This window comes from Polypterus senegalus, chromosome 13 (genome assembly GCF_016835505.1).
Source record: "Polypterus senegalus isolate Bchr_013 chromosome 13, ASM1683550v1, whole genome shotgun sequence".
In the NCBI taxonomy this organism is placed as follows: domain Eukaryota; kingdom Metazoa; phylum Chordata; class Cladistia; order Polypteriformes; family Polypteridae; genus Polypterus; species Polypterus senegalus.
Window position 1 is genome coordinate 510,932 of NC_053166.1, and position 21,606 is coordinate 532,537.

The following is a 21,606-nucleotide window of genomic DNA, read 5'->3' on the forward strand; positions in this document are numbered from 1 at the left end:
TTTCCTTTTTGCGCGCTCCCTGAAAGCCCCGTCAGTTTAAAATGCACAGACTGCAGAAACTGGAGGAAGGTTTTTAGGAAGAACACCCGTAGCTGTAGCCTTTGCTGCTGTCCACTGAAAACTTTTGAACAGGTTGTCCCCAAACTTATCGTTTGAGAACCCGCCAAGATTAATGCCATAAAGGAGCGACATTTGGTCCCCAAAGGAAACCACCCAAATGAAGGTTTTCCAGGAAACAACCTTTATAGATTTAGATCCATCGCAGGTTCCATTAATAGCCATACATATTCGAGAATTGACTGGTGAAACACCAGCGGCTTGATGATTTTAAACGAACTCTTGCTGCATTGTATCCTCCTAGAGAGCCTTCTATACATTAAAGATTTGCCGTTTTGTCCACACATTAGGAATCTTTTCAAATCCCAAAGAACCAACTTCATATTTAAATAACCCTCCATGAAATAAAATAGTTCGTTTTTCTTTTGTTGTTGTTGTTTTTTGTTTCGTGAGGAACCACACAACCCAGTAAAACGCCATTACAGATCCGTTATTTTTTTTAACATCGTACCTATCTGGTCGCGACGGATGAATTAAAATAGGCCAAGGCGTGTCCTGGCATACTGCAAACATTACAATGAGGGAAAAAAAGCATTTACAGTTTTACAAACCCATCTGCAGCTCTGCGGAAGTCGGAAACTATTAAAAAAAAACGGTTTTTGGTTAACCAAATGTAAGTAAAGCCGTGCTGTGCTTGCCAGTTTGTGTCGTGAACGTCGAAATAATGAGTCTCCAAAGTTTTTATCGACTCATTTCTGCTCAAATACCAAATACCGTTATTTCTACATTTCTTCACATTTAGAACAATATCCATTGAAGGAACTTCTTTCAGTAAACTGTAAAAAGTCCACGTAGATGCATGGATTAAGTGGGAAGGCATGGTGGCGCAGTGGTAGCGCAATGGAAGCGCATTAAGATGGATGCGCTTGCGCGAGTAAAAATGGACAGGCATTCGTTCAAATAAAAACAAATCGAAAAAATACAAATCAATATTTATTTAAACCCGAGCCCAAGTAGTAAGAGGAAAAGAAAAAAAGTCGGAACCCGGTCCAAACCTTTGTTGATCCCCGTCGGGGTTTGGTATGGGGTTAAGGAACAACATACAGACAGCAATGCGGTGGGCTCAGAAACTTTCAAAAGTTAATTAGACATATTAAAAGTCTGAATGAGACGGTGAATGCCTTTCGCCACCTTTCAAAAACGTTCAAAATGACCGTCACGGGTGTTTTTTTTACTCACTCCCTTTTAACGAACAGAAGGCCGGCCCGTTACGGTCCTAAGGAAACATCCGTACCAAATACTGATGCGATTCTCGGCAGATGATATGAAAATGATCGCTTGATATTTATTTAGTTATTTACACATTTATTTTTGAAGCGAATGGACTACTCAACTTAGGCTTACGATGTCGTGTACCAGCAAGAGTGTGACTGATGCGCCCCTTACCTTCTGTCGCCTTGAAGACCCCAGGCCGCTCCAGGGACTCCCGTCTCTCCAGTGCCAAACAAGCAGCCCAAGTGTTGAAAATGTCTACGGAACTCCTTTCAAAACGCGATGGCAAAGGCACCCCTCCGTTTCTGCTTTTTGTGCTTGTTGAACATGTGTCATGTTCGGCTATGCAAACGTAACCAAATTGAAAAGCTGCAGCTGTGGGCGCTACTGTCTCCTTTGAACCCCTTAAGTGGATCACCGAACGTCCTGGCAGCCCTTCGCACCTGCCAACGACCACATTAGACATTTAAGTTTGTATTCCTCGACAATTTGGAAATGTTCGTTAGTTATGAATGCTGTTCAGATTCATGTCCTCCCATACTGTGACATTTAACGTGTGTGTTGCTCAAACCCCAGACGGGTGTCAGTCAGTTGGTGGCTGTCAGGGGTTGAAACAAATCCTGCTGAAGTGTCACCTGCTCCGTCCATAAACCTTTTCTATGTAAGCCTAATTTCTGCTTGACTATAAAGGGTTAAACGAAAGACTAGCGCGTCTCGCAAAATAAAATTCGTCAACATAAACGTCCTTTCTGGTAGACAAAGTTTTTATTTTTATTTTAGATTATTGACTGAGGTCAGCGATACACCACACACAGGAAATTCGTGTAGTATTGTTTCCTGCAAATTCACCTTATCAGCGTTCCCACTACGAGGTGTTGTTCACGTAAAATATCCTGGCATTATTCTGTCATTCTGACCGATCTTGAACGTAACATTACAAAAAAAAAAATGAAATTCGCTCATTGGCTAGACTTTTCTGATAAGCAAACACACAAGCCAATGAGAGCTCGGGAGCCCCGGCTTCAGCTCCTGTAGCCCCGCCTTCTTTCTCGCCTCTGCTGTGGACCAGAATCTGCTGAATTAATTCGTTTTGGTTTTTTTTTTTACTTCTTTCGCGTCCTCTTCTTAATCAGACGTTGAGTTTGTGGCTCCTGAGAGGCCCTTTGAATTTTCCTCAAACTTGTGACTGCGCCTCTGTGAGCTGCAGTTTCTAAAGCAATGTGATGAAATGATTAGAGCAGGGGTCCAAAACTGTTCGTGGGATCCCTTCTGGGTTGCTGGATATCATGGCCGGCCTGTCCACTGGTACTGTGAGTGCTGTGCAGAGTGGAGGGAGGACCTCTGTGTTTGTCAGGTGTGTATGTGTTCTGTTCCTACTCTGTTCAATGCTTGTATGGACTGGGTGTTGGGGAAGGTCGTGGGGTCCAGCGGCTGTAGGGCATCAGTTGGTGAAGAAAGATTCAATGATCTTGACTTTGCTGACGATGCTGTGATCTTCAATGGAGGCTCTGATCGGGGCTCTTGAGAGACGGAGTGAGGAGTCTGAGTGTCTGGGCTTGCGAGTGTCCTGATAAAAACCAACATCCAGGCCTTCAATGACCTCTTGGGCACGGCCATCAGCAGTGTGTCTGTATGCGGAGAGAGTGTCGACCATGTTGAGAGGTTTTCTTTCCTTGGCAGTGACATTCATGTCTCTGGTGACTCTTCCTGTGAAGTCAGTAGATGGACTGGGAGAGCATGGGGGGGTGATGAGGTCACTGGAAAGGGGTGTGTGGCGCTCTTGATATCAGCAAAAGGACGAAGGTCCAAGTGTTTAGAGTCCCGGTGCCTCCTGTTTGTGAGACATGGACGCTATCCAGTGACCTGAGACGAATACTGGACTCCTTTGGCACTGTGTCTCTCCGGAAAATCCTTGGGTACCACTGGTGTGACTTTGTGTTGCTCATGGAGTCCCAAATGAGGCACATGACCTGCATTGTGAGGGAGTGCCAGTTACGGCACTGCAGTCATGTGGCGCGTTTCCCCGAGGGTGACCCGGTTCATAAGATCCTCATTGTTGGTGACCCAAGTGGTTGGAACAGGCCAAGGGGTCACCCACGTAACACCTGGCTGCGGCAGATGGAGGGTCATTTCCGGAAGGTGGGACGCGTGTCTGCCTGGGAAGTTCCCAACCGGGATCCCGAATTGTTTCGTCATGTAGTGGGTGCGGCATCGCTCTGTACTGGTGCATACTCCCCAACTTGACTTGGTCCTCAGTCACAGTCCTGGGGGGCCGCAGTGGCTGCAGGTTTTTGTTCTAACCCATCTGCTTAACTCTTTGAGGGCGGATGTTGACTTTTGTCAAAACATTCAGGGGTAGAGGATGGTAATCGGCTGTCAACGGCGACAAAACTCGCTCTTATGTTTTAGTTAAACTCTCTTTGCTAGATGGAGAGATGGTTTGACTGATTTGATTTCGGTTACCGGCATACACATGAGAAGCGAAGAGCAAACGACCTCTAAAATGGCGTTGGCATCTGGCAAGAGACCAACGCGAGCGCGCAATGCAACAGACCCTGTGGACGACATTTTGCGTATTTTGTCATTGAATTGCAATCTGACTTGCCAGACTCCGATTTTGGTGCAAGTGACCTGGAGATGGAGATTGAAAACAAAAGTGAGGTAGGTACTGGCATCAGCTGATTGTGCTGCTGAACGCACTTGCGTAGCTGATGCGCCCGGGAAGGACTGCCACTTACGATGACAAGAGGGACCAAACCAAGATTGCATCGCACTGTGGTTGTCACCACCACGTGAACACAGCCAGGCAAGCCAGCCTGCCACCCTACACAGCCGGCATAAACAGCGAATAGAACAAAGCAACTGATGATCTGTGTAAGAGAGGACAGAGCCGACTACACTTCCTTAGAAGGTTGGCATCCTTCAACATCTGCAATAAGATGCTGCAGATGTTCTACCAGACGGTTGTGGTGAGCGCCCTCTTCTATGCGGTGGTGTGCTGGGGAGGCAGCATAAAGAAGAGGGCGCCTCACGCCAGGACAAACTGGTGAGGAAGGCAGGCTCTATTGTAGGCACGGAGCTGGACAGATTGACATCCGTGGCAGAGCGACGGCGCTGAGCAGACTCCTGTCAATCATGGAGAGTCCACTGAACAGGATCATCTCCAGACAGAGGAGCAGCTTCAGCCACAGACTGCTGTCACCATCCTGCTCCACTGACAGACTGAGGAGACCCCACACTATGCGACTATTCAGTTCCACCAGGGGGTAAATGTTAACATTACTCATAGTTATTGTCTGTTATACCTGCATTGTTATCACTCTTTAATTTAATATTGTTATCATCAGTATGCTGCTGCTGCTGGAGTATGGGAATTATAAAGTTATAGTTATTATATAGTGCCTTATCTATCTATCTATCTATCTATCTATCTATCTATCTATCTATCTATCTGTTATATAGTGCCTTTCATATCTATCTATCTATCTATCTATCTATCTATCTATCTATCTATCTACAGTGGTGTGAAAAACTATTTGGCCCCTTCCTGATTTCTTACTCTTTTGCATGTTTGTCACACAAAATGTTTCTGATCATCAAACACATTTAACCATTAGTCAAATATAACACAAGTAAACACAAAATGCAGTTTTTAAATGATGGTTTTATTATTTAGGGAGAAAAAATCCAAACCTACAATGCCCTGTGTGAAAAAGTAATTGCCCCCTGAACCTAATAACTGGTTGGGCCACCCTTAGCAGCAATAACTGCAATCAAGCGTTTGCGATAACTTGCAATGAGTCTTTTACTGCGCTCTGGAGGAATTTTGGCCCACTCATCTTTGCAGAATTGTTGTAATTCAGCTTTATTTGAGGGTTTTTTAGCATGAAGCGCCTTTTTAAGGTCATGCCATAGCATCTCAATTGGATTCAGGTCAGGACTTGACTAGGCCACTCCAAAGTCTTCATTTTGTTTTTCTTCAGCCATTCAGAGGTGGATTTGCTGGTGTGTTTTGGGTCATTGTCCTGTTGCAGCACCCAAGATCGCTTCAGCTTGAGTTGACGAACAGATGGCGGACATTCTCCTTCAGGATTTTTAGGTAGACAGTAGAATTCATGGTTCCATCTATCACAGCAAGCCTTCCAGGTCCTGAAGCAGCAAAACAACCCCAAACCATCACACTACCACCACCATATTTTACTGTTGGTATGATGTTCTTTTTCTGAAATGCTGTGTTCCTTTTATGTCAGATGTAACGGGACATTTGCCTTCCAAAAGTTCAACTTTTGTCTCATCAGTCCACAAGGTATTTTCCCAAAAGTCTTGGCAATCATTGAGATGTTTCTTAGCAAAATTGAGACGAGCCCTAATGTTCTTTTGCTTAACAGTGGTTTGCGTCTTGGAAATCTGCCATGCAGGCCGTTTTGCAGGCCAGTCTCTTTCTTATGGTGGAGTCGTGAACACTGACCTTAATTGAGGCAAGTGAGGCCTGCAGTTCTTTAGACGTTGTCCTGGGGTCTTTTGTGACATCTCGGATGAGTCGTCTCTGCGCTCTTGGGGTAATTTTGGTCAGCCGGCAGGGTTCACCACTGTTCCATGTTTTGCCATTTGTGGATAATGGCTCTCACTGTGGTTCGCTGGAGTCCCAAAGCTTTAGAAATGGCTTTATAACCTTTACCAGACTGATAGATCTCAATTACTTCTGTTCTCATTTGTTCCTGAATTTCTTTGGATCTTGGCATGATGTCTAGCTTTTGAGGTGCTTTTGGTCTACTTCTCTGTGTCAGGCAGCTCCTATTGAAGTGATTTCTTGATTGAAACAGGTGTGGCAGTAATCAGGAAATTGAACTCAGGTTTGATACACCACAGTTAGGTGATTTTTTAACCAGGGGGCAATTACTTTTTCACACAGGGCCATGTAAGTTTGGATTTTTTTTCTCCCTAAATAATAAAAACCATCATTTAAAAAACTGCATTTTGTGTTTACTTGTGTTATATTTGACTAATGGTTAAATGTGTTTGATGATCAGAAACATTTTGTGTGACAAACATGCAAAAGAAAAAGAAATCAGGAAGGGGGCAAATAGTTTTTCACACCACTGTATCTATCTATCTAACAGACGTTTGATGTTGATTTATGTGTGAAACTATTGTTTGGAGAAAAAATATTCAGCCCTCAAAGAATTAATAAGAAAGCAATTGTTGCCAGTAATTTAATTGTATGAATTGTATGGCTTGTCGGTGCTTTAACTCTGCTATGTCAGGTCGTTCTCATATCCTCAATTTTCTTCCCCTTTCTAAGGAGATCATCCAAATGATTTGAAGGCTAAAGCAGACGAAGAATACTCAGTAATTCACTTTTTTTTCTCTTCACTTTCCTTCGAAGTATTTAATTAAAACTAATAGTGCACGATAAATACACACAGGGGTGTAAATGGTAACAAGCTAAATGGAGAAATGCTGGTCTCTTTTGTCATTTCCATGTTATTGCTGATTAGAAGCAATTGAAAACCAATAATCCATTTGTTTTAAGACTAAAATAAGCAGTAAGGGTTTGAAATCTTAACGAGTGAGACCACTAAAGTGAAGCAGAAGTGTCACTTGAGCAGTAAGGGCTTCTTATTAACTCTTTAAGTGCTGAATATTTTTTCCAAAAAACAGTTTTCTGAAAAGCAATGGCTTCACACAGAAATAAACATAAAACATCTGTTGCTGCACGCTGTGGCTGCCAGTTTGCCAAGAATGTGCGTCAGGCTTGCTGCCAGGCTGTCTTGGAGTGGCTGGGGCAGCAGCAGCGGTCACGGTCGCAGTGCATTGCAATCTGGATTCTACCTCTTACCAATGTTAAGTGGCAGTCCTCCATGGCGAACAGTGTCATTGGCTTGTACCTGTCCATTACCACGAATAGCTGGGGACCAATCAGCTGAAACCGGTACCTCACATTCGTTTTCGATCGCTTCTATCAAAATCAGAGTCCGACAAGTCATAGTCCAGTTCAGAGAGAACAGGCAAAACATCGTCCCTGGAGATATACAATACAATACAATTTATTTGTTGTATAGCCCAAAATCACACAAGGAGTGCCGCCATGGGCTTTAACAGGCCCTGCCTCTTGACAGCCCCCAGCCTTGACTCTCTAAGAAGACAAGAAAAAAAACCCTTGAAGCAAAAAAATGGTAGAAACCTCGGAAAAGGCAGTTCAAGGAGAGTTCAAAGGGGGTCAATACAATACAATACACAGAACAGAACAAATCCTCGATACAGTATACAAATAAAAATTTTAGAAGTACGTAGCAGAATTTAACAGTGGATGACATCGCATAACATGATTTGGATTTGTTTAGAGTCCTGGATACCTCATTCATCAAGCTGCCTCCCCCAATTGGCCATTCCACAGCTGGGCCAGCCAATCCGATGAAAGGACCCCTATTTCCCATGATTCCTGTGATCCTCCATCATGGATGACTTTACCTTAGGCAGGCAAAACAACTTGGCATTTGGGCTGTGGCACTGAGTGCCACATTTGAGTACCGAGAAGAGAAACAGAACAGGTGAGGGTTAGTAACAAATTCTAACTATCATGTTACTTATGTTTTAGTGCTAATGACTAACAACAGAGATGCAGTCTGTACAGTTAATCAGCAGCTCTAGTCAGGATATGCTAAACTGAAGTAGTGAGTCTTCAGCCTGAGACCAAAGGGGCATCTCTTATAGTAGCAGGCAGACCATTCCACAGTTTAGGGGCCCTGTAACTAAAAGCTCGACCTCCCACTGTTATTTTATTAATCCTTGGAATCCTAAGCAGACCGGCATCTTGAGATCTTAATGTGTGCTCAGGTTTGTAAGTCATGATAAGTTCAGACAAGTAAGTTGGACCTTGGCCATTTAATGCTTTATATGTTAAAAGGAGGATTTTGAAATCTGCCCTAAACTTAACTGGGAGCCAGTGTAAGGATTTAAGAACTGGAGTTATGTGTTCATATTTTCTTGTTCTTGTAATAATTCTTGCAGCAGCATTTTGGATTAACTGGAGGCTGTATAAAGAACAGTTTGAACAGCCAGTGAACACCGCATTGCAGTAGTCAATCCTACTAGAGATAAATGCATGAATTAATTTCTCAGAATCCTGTTTATTTAGAAAGCACCTTAATTTCCTAACATTTTTAAGATGGAAGAAACATGTTTTGGACAACTTTGTAATATGCTTTAAATGACATGCTAGAGTCAAAGATAACTCCTAGATTGCGGGCTGATTCAGTGAAATTAATGGAGATTCCAACTGAGTTAAATGACAACAAAATATTGCTGTGATCAGCGTCATTAACATCTCTGTTTTATCTGTATTTAAAGACAAGTAGTTCTCATTCATCCACTCCTTTAATTCACTAACACAACTAATTAAAGACAACATCGGAGAAACTTCATTTGATTTAAATGAAAGGTATAACTGGGTGTCATCTGCATACGAGTGAAAATTAACATTATGTTTCCTAATGAGAGATCCCAGTGGAAGCATGTAAAGTGAAAACAGTAAAGGTCCCAGTACTGAGCCCTGCGGACACCATATTGAACTTCTGTGTATAATGATGGAGTACTGTCAGCACATTTCTGTACATATTGGAATCGATTTGATAAATAAGAACTAAACCAAGCGAGCACGGGGCCTGTAAGCCCAACATCGTTTTCTAGCCTGTGCAGTAAAATAGAATGGTCAATGGTGTCAAATGCTGCACTTAAGTCCAACAACATAATTACAGTGGAGTTTCCTTCATCAGAGGATATCAGAATGTCATTTACAACCCGTGTTAGTGCCGTTTCTGTACTATGACCAGTGCGAAAGCCAGACTGGAATTTCTCAAATAAATTGTAATGCGTAAGGTGTGACTGAAGCTGACTGGCGACTTTTCTAGTATTTTAGAGAAAGGTAAATTTGAAATAGGCCTAGAATTATTTAGTGTGTGAGGGTCTTAGTCTGACTTTTAAGTAATGGTTTAATGACTGACACTTTTAGTGCATCAGGTACTGTGCCATGCAATAATGAACTATTGATAATGTTTAGAATAGGCGCTGCAAGAACATCCATTGCACTTTTTACTAGTTTTGTTGGCACTGGATCTAGGGAACAAGTAGTGGGCTTCATTTTAAATTAAAGTTAAGACTTCCTGCTCAGTTACAGGATTAAAATTATTAAAGTGCTGAATGCAATGTAGACAGGGTCTGCTAAGCTAGTATTTGGTTTGTACTGTGATGCTGAGATCTGGGATCTTATATTTTTAATTTTCTCATTGAAGAAGTTCATAAAGTCTGTACTGCTAATATCTGTTGGTATTTTGCACTGTTGATCTGAATTCCCATTTGTTAATTTAGCCACTGTTCTAAACAGTACCCGAGGATTTTTATTATTGCTATCTATTAATGTAGAATAGTATTCTGAGCAAGCTTTAAAAGAGCTTTTTTATATTTATGTGAATTTCCCCTTGGGATTAATAAAGTATCTATCTATCTATCTATCTATCTATCTATCTATCTATCTATCTATCTATTTATTAACACTCTCTGTCCATGCAATTTGAAAGACATGTAGCTTTGTTGTTCTCCATCTGTGCTCCAGTTTTCGACACTCTAACTTAAGAGTGCGAGTATTTTCATTAAACCAGGTAGAGCTTCTATGTGCTTTGATCACTTTTGTTTTTAGGAAAGCCACTGTGTCCAGAGCATCTCTCAAGGTCACATTATAATGTCGTATTAGCTGATCTAAATTGTTTTCCACGCTTACATTTGATGTTAACTGATCTGAATGGTTTTCCACAATTACACTCGACTTACTCAAAGTATCTACAAATTTTGAAGCAGAATTACAATCTAGATGTCTCACTGTCTTTGTTTTAATCTGTGAGTGCGTTGGCATGGGCAGAACTAAATCAAACGTAATTAAGTAGTGATCGGAAATAACTTAATTTAATGGAGTAATATTTCAATTTTGAATTTCAACTTTATACGTTATAATTAAATCTAATGTGTGGTTATGATTATGAGTTGGACCTTCGACAATCTGACAAAATCCTACTGAATTTAACAAATAAGTAAAACATTTGCTAAATGTGTCAGTTTCCACATCAATGTGTACATTAAAATCCCCCATCAGTACTACGAGATCATAATTTATAGCCAAATCAGATAAAAGGTTGCTAAATTCAGTCATGAACAATGAATATGGCCCTGGTGGTCTGTAGACTAGCACGATATTTGTGTTGGAATCTGTTTTAATATTTAAAATGAATGCCTCAAAGGATGTAAAGTTGCCTAGATTTTTAGACGTGATTTGCATTTTGCCACAATGAATTATTCCAAGTCCTCATCCTCAACCAGAATCTCTAGACTTATGATATGAACGAGTATCCATCTGGTGACGCCTCAGCTAGGGGGACAGTGTCACATTTACTAAGCCAGGTTTCAGTGAGAAGACACAGATCAGATGTTATACTTAATATAATAAGTATTTACGTATCCGCTTTGATCTCTCGCCAGGTGTCAGGGCCATTTTTGCCAATGTTTGTGCCTTGCTACTCATGGTTGTGCAGGAAATCTTGGTCAAAACCATTCTGCTAGCAACAAATCTCCAACTAAAACATAGGTGGTTTTGTCACAGTTTACAGTTGATCACTATCGTCAACTCATCCTTTTGACAAAAGTCGACATTAGCCCTGAAAGAGTTAAGTAATTGGGTTGGAGTAAAAACCTGCAGCCCTCCAGGACCACAATTGAGGACACCTGGCCAACGCCACTTTTTTTATAACATCACCAAAATTTCAATCCAATCAGTTTTTTTTTTAATTTTAGGGTACTTAGTTTTTTTTTATTGTAGGAGTTGTCGTTACCCCTAAATATTCAAATATCGAAATGTCCTTTCTCAACGCATAACCACTGCCCTAGAAGTACAAACCTGCCAAATTTCAACTTTGTAAACTAAATGGAAACACGGTGTTTGAGCTGGCGAGTGAGCAAGTCAGTCATATCAGCCTTGCCATTTTATATATTTTAAGAAGTAACCCGGTCACCAGACAACTTTGGTTGAGGTTGCCACCCTGGTTAACTCTGTTTAATTACAAAGACAGCTGATAACGGCTCAAACAAAAAATGGTAGACATCAAAATACAGGGGGATCTCTGCCCTGAGTAAGTCAGTTTGACATCTCACGCCGCCTTCTGGGAATGAGCCAGCTTTATACTCTGGGGACTGAAATGGGTGGGGTTACTAGGATTATGGGCGGAGTCAGTCGTCCCTCTTGGGTACTTTTTCTTGGTTGTGGAGGAGGAAGGAGAAGATGAGATTAGCGTTGACACCCCCTCTCATTCCAGGGTGGTATTGCTTAACTGGTCAGAGCCAAAAATATGACAATATAGAGATCAGGGGTCCCCAACTCCGGTCCTGGAGGGCCGCAGTGGCTACAGGGTTTCATTCTACCCATCTTCTTCATTGGTGACCAGTTTTGGCTGCTAATTAACTTCTTTTGAATTCATTTTAATTGACTTGTTCTTGAAGACTCAGACCCCTCAATTGTTTCTTTTTCCTTAATTAGCAGCCAAACAATCACGAGATACAAAATGAGCCAAAACAACTGGTGACCATCATAAAATATCTTAAAATAAAGAAAGATGAAGGTCTCAGGAATGTCAATCTGCTCAGGTCCACAAAACATTTGACCAGAGATCTTAGAAAAGAGAAAATCGACAATGTCGGAAATGTCTGCTATTGCACCACGAGAGCAGCAACAAGCCACGGAATTAAAGAACGGGTTTAATTAACGACGAGACTCTGCGCCTGATTAAGTAGCTGGTTGGAGTTTGAGGCCCTGACTTAGTTGGTCTTCTGTCGGCTCCCTCACTTCACATTTCATTTCTGTTTGAGTGCCATTTAAGGAAGGAAATGAAGCAATGAAGGGGAACAATGAAGGGAACAAATCTTAAAAACAGCAATTTAATTACAATGAATTCACAAGAACTTAATTAGCAGGACAAACAGGACACTCATTAAAAAAAAGAGTTAGAATGAAAACCTAGGGCGGCACGGTGGTGCAGTGGGTAGCGCTGCTGCCTCGCAGTTAGGAGACCTGGCTTCGCTTCCGGGTCCTCCCTGCGTGGAGTTTGCATGTTCTCCCCGTGTCTTCGTGGGTTTCCTCCCGCAGTCCAAAGACATGAGGTTAGGTGCACTGGCGATCCTAAATTGTCCCAAGTGTGTGCTTGGTGTCTGTGTGTGTTTGTCCTGCTCGGGGTTTATTTCCTGCCTTGTGCCCTGTGTTGGCTGGGATTGGCTCCAGCAGACCCCTGTGACCCTGTAGCTAGGTTAGAGCGGGTTGGATAATGGATGGAGTACCACCGCTCCCTAAATGCAGAGTATGCAGTCTGCGTAGGGCACCAACTCCCTGGGGGGCACCATCCCAGCTGCTCAAAATAATCGTTTTTATATATTATAATAATAAATGAATATTAATAATATAGATATACAAATAAACAAAAATGAAAACGTGTATATTTCATTTTTGTGTGAACGCAGAGTAGGCTAAGCACACGTGATGATGACGCGCGCGCCCTTGTGTATTTACTTTTAATTTGAATAAAGTTCTATTTTGGCCCCTATAGTAGGTGGTTTTTTTTTATTATTTTATTTTTACTTCCGTAATATTTGGGGAAGGGGGCACAAAAGTAAATTTCTGCTTAGGGCACCCATTTGGCCAGCAGTGGCCCTGGATGGATGAAAACCTGCAGCCACGGTGTCCCTCCAGGACCAGACTTGGCAACCCCTGGCCTACACCACGGGTGTCAACCTCCGTTCCTGGACGGCTGCAGTGGCTGCAGGTTTTCATTCTAACCATCTTCTTCATCAGTGACCAGTTTTGGCTGCTAATTAACTTCTTTAACTTTAGTTTTAATTAACTTGACTCCGCCCCCTAAATTAGTTATATGGGTTGGAGACGGTGGCACTGACAAGAAACAGGAGACAGAGCTGGTGGTGGCAGAGTTAAAGATGGTAAGATTTGCATTGGGTGTGATGAGGATGGACAGGATTAGAAATGAGGACATTAGAGAGTCAGGTCAGTTGGGACGATTGGGAGACAAAGTCAGAGAGGCGAGATTGTGTTGGTTTGGACATGTGCAGAGGCGAGAGAAGAGTGCTAAGGATAGAACTGCCAGGTAAGAGGACAAGAAGAAGGCCTAAGCGGAGGTTTATGGATTTGGTGAGAGAGGACATGCAGGTGATGGGTGTGACAGAACAAGATGCAGAGGACAGAAAGATGAGGAAGAAGGTGATCCACTGTGGCAGCCACTAACAGGAGCAGCCGAAAGAAGAAGAAGAAGAAGAAGATCACATGACCAGCTCACCTGTGCCCATCACATAATATCTGAAGACCAGTAACGGCGCACTGCTATAACAATAACATGCAGTGAATCCACTTGACTTGACCATTCCAAGCATTCATTTGCTCAGAGGTTGACGCGCCTGCTACTTCCTGAGCGGCTCTTCTTTTCACGTTAAAACTGATTAAGTCAGCGTTTGTGTTGCAATTATTTAGTATGTTTCTTTAATTTTTCACTTAAGCTGGCACTTAAGTCTTCAATCTTGAATGATTTAAGATATGAAGAGGTAAGGGAAGTGACAGCGAAGGTGGTAGGGAATGAGAACGCCGCACATACACATGCGCCGCATGGCTGCTGCTGAGAGTTGATTCCACAATAATCTAAAATAAAAGTGAAAAGAGGAATAACCTTGGAGGCCAATCATCACCCCGAAAGCGGCCAGTGGACGTCACGTAGTATATCCATCCGTTATCCAACCCGCTGTATCCTAACTACAGGGTCACGGGGGTCTACTGGAGCCAATCCCAGCCATCACAGGGCACAAGGCAGGAAACAAACCCCAGGTGGGGCGCACGTAGTGTATGTGTACCAAATTTCAGGTCAATACGAGCTACAAGTGATTTCAAATCCTGGACAGACAAACGGACAGCCACGCTAGCATATTATATATAAAGATAAAGAAAGGTGAAGGCCTCAGCAAGGCTGATCTCTCAGGTCGCCACAGCATTGTGAGGATGTTGTTTAGAAATAAAACTAAAATCGACAGTTTGGGAAAAGTCTGCTGTAGCAGAATGAGAGCAGCAACAAGCCATGGAATTAAATAACGGGTTTAAAGAACAGCAAGAATCGACTTCTCATTAAGAGATTGGTTAGAATTTGAAGCCCCAAGCTTGCTGGTCATCTGTTGGCTCGTTTCATGTCTCATTTCTGTTTGGCTGCCATTTAATGAAGAAATGCATCAATTTAAAGGACTGAATCCTTAAAAACAGGTGTTATGGTGTATAAAATCTGTACATTTTGGTTTCCATTATATTTTGTACAAGACAAGACAACAGATGAACTAAGACAAATTAAAGCAGGTTTTCTTCCCTTACACTTACTTTTGTTCATAGCTTCGTGCTAATTTGGTTTATAGCCTGGGAAAGGGTGCTGAGCTGATACCTCAGGCTATTGATTACTTTATGGATGGACATCTGGAACAACAATTTGCTTTATAGCCTGGGACAGGAAGAACTACTGATACCTCAGAGTACATCAAAGGTTGTGTGGGAAAACGGACAGTGAATTAATTCATCAATCATTCAGACAGCCAGCCAATCAGGAGCATGTGTTGTGAAACCAAGGCTTGACATTTCATAATAAATATGCCTTGGTTTGGAAAGCAAGAAGAGAGAAGCAAAGAACAAGAGGAACGGACGAAGACGGCCCTGGTCGTCAGAAAGGCATCATGAACATCGATAGCTAAATCAAACGCCTCCTTGGGACATTCATCCTTGTCATCTGTAACTTTTTCGTAAGCTTTTTCTAAAGACTATGTATATTCAGACTTTCCTATCACTACCTATTTTCTAGTATTCTTTGTTCTTGTGGTATTATTATTATTCTTGTAATAAATACCATGCTGCTTTTAACTTTCAATGCTTTGTCTTAATGTCTAGAGTGATTGAAGTAATAAGTTAGATTTCTTTGAGCACCTGGTGACAGCCGGATTTTTGCCATTATTTCTGTGCTGCGAGGTTTATAAGGCTGAGAGTGAAGAGCGCTATACTCAATAGAAGGGACAAATACGAGAAAGAAGGTATTCTTGGCTGATAAATGGCGAACAGTCAAGAGTGCTGAGTCTTTATATGTTTAAATGTATTCTTGTAGACCAAAAGTAATATTTAGGTCTGAGATATCACTAAAACATCGTATTGTTGTTCGTGCCGAAAATAAGTAAGTCTCTTGAAGTGCTGAATGACAGGCTGTTATTCCTAAAGCACTTGTGTGGTTTAAAGTGCTAAGGGTTAATCAGCGTGTGTGTGTCATTCATGGAGCACTGTTGTGGTTAGGGTCTGTGTGTGTGTGTGTTCATCTTAAAGTGCAACAGTAGACCAACCCGATAACGAACTTGACGAGAACACTTAACCCTTGAGGAAACAGGTAAAGGGCAAGTAGAGGGAAATACTACGATAATACAACAGGGAAAAAGAAATTCATTAGCAGTGAAAACTGGTCACTAATTAAGAAAAGTGTGCGGTGTAGCGGGTCCACGGCTTCAAAAGAATGTCCGCTCTTAAAATAATGGCCGTGTCAGTCTCCATGGGCGCGATCGCATGACCTTGGGGGATCAATGAGGTTACTGGGGCGAGTCGCACCTGCAGGTGAGGGTGAGGGTGCAATCGTTCTCAGTTGCTTCATTGGCTTCCTGTGGTTGGCACAGAGAAACAGAACAAGGAGAGGATAGAAAAGATAGCTGAGGTTGGAGGAAGAGGAAGAGGTTGACGAAGAAGAAGAAGAAGATGAGGAAGAAGCTGGAGGCTGAGAGCCAGACTGAGAGCGAGCGAGATCAGGCTCGCTAGAAAGCAAACAGCTGGGAGAAGAGCCCCTGAGGTGGAGTGTGTTGCCGACACTCGGTAGAGGGGCAGTTGGAAGGGGTCCCTCCGGTTAAGCGGTCCCGAGGAGCTGGAGTGACCGTTAGTGAGGACGAGTCACTGCAGAAGGTAGCGGGAGTCAGGGAGGCTGATCCCTAGTGTGAACCCGAGTCTCGGTCCGGTGGGAGCTATACATAGCCAATGGATGGAAGGCTACAGGACCAGGATTGATGGTCGGCTGACAGAGCGACTCCCGTCCTGTGAGGCCTGTTTGGGATGAGCAGGAGAGCCGCCAGGTAGAAGGAGAAGGCACCCGGTTGTTTTCTTAAGGGACAACTTCCTGACTTTGTAAAGGAACGTTTTTTGAATTTTAACCTCCACTTTTTACATCTGTTTTACGGATTATTTATTGACTGTTTGTTTGCTGGACCCCTGCACTATTGTTTTGGACACTTTGTGGTTTTGACTGTTTTTAATAAAAGCACTTTGCACTTTCCCCTTGTTTCATTTTGGTGTCCTCATTGTCCAGCTCATCCGGTTACATTACCAATAGTGTTGGCTCCCTGAAGAGAAGCAAGGAGCAGGACAACACATCGTCACAATGGGTTAGAATGAAAACCTGAGGCCCACCAGGCCCAGAGTTCGACACCCCTGGCCTACACTGAGCCATACGTCCATCAGTGGAACTTTCCTGACAGGCAGCTCTCCTGGATCTTATGGCAGAACATGAGCTGCGACTTCCCCTTTGGTCGTCTGTGGCCTCCTTAGCTGCTCTCACATCCTCGACCCCTCAGTTTAATTTGGTGTCCAAACACCATCGCAAGACAGAATTACAGTTTGCTCAAATGGGCCACACATCACGGCCCTTGACTGGGTCAGTGTTCGTTGTCCTCACCAGACCACAAGCTGGCATCTTTTTTGGTCCTCATCATTATAAAGATCTTGCCTGTTACTTTGTCTGGCCCCTTGAGTCACTTTTCTTGCACAATTACACTACACTGTAGCAATCTCCTGAATGTCAGCAAAAATCCAAAATCAAAAAGTAAATCATCAGTGACTGACAGACACATCCTTCCTGCAAGCCACAGTTATAAATACACAACACACCAACAGCGGTAAATAGCAGAATGGAAAGGACATTAAACACAGAATTAGAAATGACAACATGAACATCAGCTATTTACAGAATCGCACAGTGCAGCACAGCCTCGAACACCAGAATTACGATACGACACAATTAACACATGAGCCATGCAGGAGAATCGAACTTCTGCCCACCCGAGGACCTCAGTTTCACTTCTGAGCTGGGATGCCAGAGATGTGAAGAGGTCTGTACACTTTATGTCCTGCTGTCCTCGAACGTCATTGGTGACACAGCAGTGGTGGGCCTGATAGCAACAATAACGAGAAGGCTGCATGTGGATGAAGTGAAGAGCCCACCAGTCAGGTGTCAGGCAGCAGGCTCCACCTGAATGTCAGCAAAACAGAGGAGCAAATTATAGACTTTTGGGGGAAACAGCTGAGGTACCACCACCCAGCACTCCTGGACAGTTTCAGATAGTTGGATGTCCACATCACAGAGGATCTGACTTGGTCCAGGCACCTTAGGAGGCACAGCAACGTGTGCACCACCTCAGACACCGCGGGGATTTCAGCCCGCCATTGATTGGTGTAGTGATTTTTGATTGGTATTGGAGAATTGTGAAGTGGAGGTGCTTTGGGCACATTATTATTACAAAATAAATAATAATTGGACTTTTATCTGGTATCTGGCGTCTGATCTGAGGGTTCAAGGGGACGATAGCACCCTCTATCTGTCGCACCACCTTTTCACATATAAAGCATTAAATGGCAGAGGTCCGGCTTGCTTGTCTGAACTTATCACACCTGAATGTACATTAAGATCTCAAGATGCTGGTCTGCTTGTGATTCCAAGGATTAATAAAATAACAGTAGGAGGTCGAGCTTTTAGTTACAGGGCCCCTAAACTGTGGAGTGGTCTGCCTGTTACTATAAGAGATGCCCCTTCAGTCTCAGCCTTTAAATCCCGGCTGAAGACTCACAACTTCAGTTTAGCACACCCTGACTAGAGCTGCTGATTCACTGTGCAGACTGCATCTCTGTTGTCAGTCATTAGCACTAAAACATGACAGTTATAATTTGATACTAACCCTCACCTATCCTGTTTCTCTTCTCGGGTACTCAAATGTGGCACTTGGTACCCACGGCCCACCTGCCTAAGGTAAAGTCATCTCTGATGGAAGAGCACTGGAATCATCGGGTAGAGGGGTCCTTTCATCTGAAAGGTTTGATGGCCGAGATCTCCAGGACTCTAAACAAAGCCAAATCATATTATGGGATATCATCTACTGTTAAATTCTGCTCCATACCTTTAATATTTTTATTTTTATACTGTATTGGGATTACTTGTGTTCTGTTCTGTGTATTGTATTGACCCCCTTTTTCTTGTTGACACCCACTGCACGCCCAACCTACCTGGAAAGGGGTCTCTCTTTCAACTGCCTTTCCTGAACTTTCTTCCGTTTTTTTTTTCTTGTCTTCTTAGAGAGTCAAGGCTCGGGTGCCGTCAAGAGGCAGGACCTGTTAAAGCCCATTGCGGCACTTCTTGTGTGATTTTGGGCTACACAAAAATAAATTGTATTGTATTGTATTGTATTGTATTGTATTGTATAGGACTTCTATACACACTGTTTGGTTTTACAGTCTTTTTGTTATTTTGTGGCGCCACAATCACAACACTTCACAAGTGTCTTGATGAATTCATTTTAAAGTCACCGTCTCAATCCACTGGACTAATTCCCTTCATCATTTTAAACACCTCAGTCAGGTCTCCTCTTCATCTCCTTTAAAGGCTCAGCTCCTTTCATCTTTCCTCATAACTCATCCCCTGTAGCCCTGAATCAACCTAGTCGCTCTTCTCTGGACCTTCTCTTGTGCTGCTATGTCCTTTTTGTAGCCTGGAGACCAAAACTGCACACAGGACTCCAGATGAGGCCTCACCAGTGTGTTATAAAGGCTGAGCAGAACCTCCTGTGACTTGTACTCCACACATCAAGGCGCTATATAACCTGACATTCTGTTAGCCTTCTTAATGGCTTCTGAACACTGCCGGGAAGTCCATAGCTTAGAGTCCACTGGGACAACCAGAAAGCATTGACCTTTGGACTGATGTCACACGTCCCAGAGATTCTTTCAGTATTTTAGTAGTACAAGATCAGTCAAGGAGGAGGTCACATACATTAGAAATAATAAAGAGGAATTTAAAGATAAAGACAATGAAATAGCGGATGATCTAAACTAACGTCTGAGGTGTTTACAAGTGAGCCAGTGGATAACCTCAGAGCAGTAACAGGGACTACTAAGGAGGTGCTGAGGGATTTGGAAATTATAGAGAGAGAAGAGCTGTGATGATTAAATAAGATGAAATCAAACAAATCACCAGGCCAGATAATATTTATCCTCGTGTTCTTAAGGAGGCTAGTGAGTTCAGATATAAACCGTTGACACATATTTTAGGAAGTCACTGAGCACTGGAGAGATTCTGAAGGACTGGAAAATGTCAAATATCATCCCATTATATAAAAAGGGTGACAGAGCAGATCAGAGCAACTATAGGCCAGTAAGCTTAACATGAAACATCACAGGAAAATTAATGGAAGGAATTATTAAGGATAAGATTGAGCAACACATGGCAAGGACAGGAGGAACAGTCAGCATGGGGTCAGAAGAGGGAGGTCGTGTTTTACTAACATGTTGGAATTCTATGAGGAGGCAACAAAAGGATACGATCAAAGTGGAGCTCATGATATTATTTATCTGGACTTTAAGAAAGTATTTGATAAGGTGCCACATGAGAGGTTGGGCATCAAACTAAAAGTGGGAGTTCAGGGTGATGTTTTTACATGGGTGCAGAATTGGCTCAGACACAGGAAGCAGAGGGTGATGGTGTGAGGAACCTCATCAGAACTGGCCGATATTAAGAGTGGTGTTCCACTCCATTTAATGTCAGTAAATGTAAAGAATTACACATAGGAAGCAAAAATGTTAGGTTTGAATATACAATGGGTGGTCAGAAAATCGAGAGTCCACCTTATGAGAAGGATTTAGGAGTCACAGTGGACTCTAAGCTATCGACTTCCCAACTGTGTTCAGAAGCCATTAAGAAGGCTAACAGAATGTCAGGTTATATAGCGCCTTGATGTTCAGAGTACAAGTCACAGGAGGTTCTGCTCAGCCTTTATAACACACTGGTGAGGCCTCATCTTGAGTCCTGTGTGCAGTTTTGGTCTCCAGGCTACAAAAAGGACATAACAGCACTAGAGAAGGTCCAGAGAAGAGCGACTAGGCTGATTCAGGGCTACAGGGGATGAGTGATCAGGAAAGATTAAAAGAGCTGAGCCTTTAGAGTTTAAACAAAAGAAGATTAAGAGGTGACATGATTGAAGTGTTTAAAATTATGAAGGTTATTAGTACAGTGGATCGAGACTTGTATTTTAAAATGAGTTCATCAAGAACACGGGGACACAGTTGGGAACTTGTGAAGGGTAAATTTCACACAAACATTAGGAAGTTTTTCTTTACACAAAGAACGATAGACGCTTGGAATAAGCGACCAAGTAGTGTGGTAGACAGTAAGACTTGAGGGACTTTCAAAACTCGACTTGATGTTTTCTTGGAGGAAATAAGTGGAGAGGACTGGCAAGCTTTGTTGGGCTGAATGGCCGGTTCTCGTCTCGAGTGTTCTGATGTTCTAATAACCAAATAGCAACCATTGTCAACATAGTACAGTGTTTCTCATCCTTTAAGTATTTGCCACCCGAGTTTACATAACAGCTTTAATTGCGCCCCTGCCTAACATTTTTTTAAAAGGAGTCCACTAATACCAATTTGTTCTTTTTGAATTAATGATATATCCTAGATGCATATTTAATTATACCTACTTAACTTTTATCGACATTTATCTAACTCTATATTTATTTTTCTAGTATCCGAATGCAGTTTAAGTTCATTTGTTTTGGTTTCAGTAGATGTATTTTCATATTTTCGATTCTTGTTTTCTTTTTTTCACATCTTCTCGCCCCCCCTTTTTGTTACTTCGCGCCCCCCTAGGGGGGCCCACCACACAGGTTGAGAACCACTGACACAGGAAGACAAAATGGCATTGCAGGTAAACGTCATTTGTTCTTAATAATGGTAAAAAATGATTTGGAATAAAAAAATAAACTTAACCAGTCAGTTAGAGTCACGGGTCACTGAATTCCCAAAACAGCATCTCAAATGTTGATTAAAAAAATACTAAAAGCAAATCCCGTCTGAATTCGGGTGAA

General features: G+C 42.5%; 1 protein-coding gene across 3 annotated transcripts in view; it reads right to left on the reverse strand.

Annotated features, from left to right (window-relative positions):
* Positions 1-21,606, reverse strand: part of LOC120543393 — a 221,437-nt gene that overhangs the window by 153,853 nt on the left and 45,978 nt on the right. Inside the window, exon 1 of one of the 3 annotated variants that reach the window (XM_039776463.1) lies at positions 1,504-2,569. The exons of the other annotated variants lie outside the window; for them this stretch is intronic. The gene's annotated coding sequence lies outside the window, so the exon portion shown is untranslated. Of the gene's footprint in view, positions 1-1,503; positions 2,570-21,606 lie in introns of those variants that run through there. 3 annotated transcript variants of the gene reach the window in all.